Source organism: Arvicola amphibius, chromosome 8, assembly GCF_903992535.2.
Source record: "Arvicola amphibius chromosome 8, mArvAmp1.2, whole genome shotgun sequence".
Taxonomy (NCBI): domain Eukaryota; kingdom Metazoa; phylum Chordata; class Mammalia; order Rodentia; family Cricetidae; genus Arvicola; species Arvicola amphibius.
The window spans coordinates 48932213-48933439 of record NC_052054.1 but is presented as its reverse complement, the minus strand read 5'-3'; positions in this window follow the sequence as shown (position 1 = coordinate 48933439).

The window sequence follows — 1227 nt, the reverse complement described above, 5'->3', positions numbered from 1 at the left end:
TAATGTCTGGTCTCTTGAAATGGTTCTTTTCTTAGGGTTGGACATTTAAGTCACTTTTCTTTACCTTCTCAGGAGACATCCTTAGCAATTTGAAACAAACTTGTTCTGTTTTCATCCACTGAATGGCTGCTTTTTTTTTTTACTTAACCAATTATGTATGATTAAAAAGTGGGTTTTTTTTTGATACTAGAAGAGGTTCATTCAAAACCATTATTTTTTCGGGATAAACCTAAGGGGGATGGAACTTAAATTTCTATTCTTATAAAACTTACTAATGTATTGTAAACTGTAAAAGATAATTAAGAAATGAAGTTAATGGTCAGTTACCTTAAGCAGGAATGGAACATAAAGTTCTAATTTTATGACAGCTGCTAACCTGTTGTAGGCTGTTAAGGAACAGAATTTAATAGTCATTTTATAAATGATCAAATTCTTAAATTGTGGTTATAATAAATCCTAATATAATTAATTACAGGGATAAACCTTAGTTATCCCCTTGTATTCAAAGTTAAACTGAAATTAGGTAGCTAGTAACAAGCAAATCTTATCTATTCAGATACAACTAATAGATGGTCCCCAAGTGCATAAGAGATTTGCAGAATATGGCATTTAAAGTGTTTAATTAAAAAAAACCTTTTTGTAATAGAAAGACATGTTGGCTCCTGGCGGCTTCCTTATCTCCTCTAAAGAATATGGTTGGGAACAGAAGAACCACCACTCAGAGCTTGCTTTGAATGTACAAAGACAGTCAATGGGCAAAGAAGCTGCCTTTCTCTCAACTGTGTCAAGACCCAGTCTAGACTGTGGACAATCAGGACATTGGGAACCAATTGCCATGTTGTGCCTAGACAAGGTCAGCTGGTTCCCCACCCATGTTCCTACTCCACAGCAAAGTCTTTCAGATCTTCTGGGCCTGGCAGCTGAAGACTGATGCTGCCTTGAGACCTCTGTCCTCAACGACCATGGAGGAATCTGGAGTAGCTGGCTAGGTAGCCAGTAAGACTGTCATTTTTAATAGATTTGGAAACTCTTTGGTCTGCACTTCAGTTTACTCTGGTGAAATTTATCCTTCTCAAGACTCTGATGGTGACTGACGACTAGGCTAGTGATAACTTTGTCAGTTTCACAGCAGCAACCAAGGCTTCAGCTGCCTTCCCAGGTCCCTTTATGTGTAAAATTCAGGCAAGAAGCCTCACTCTCTTTGAATTACTTCTAAGCCTAGGCACA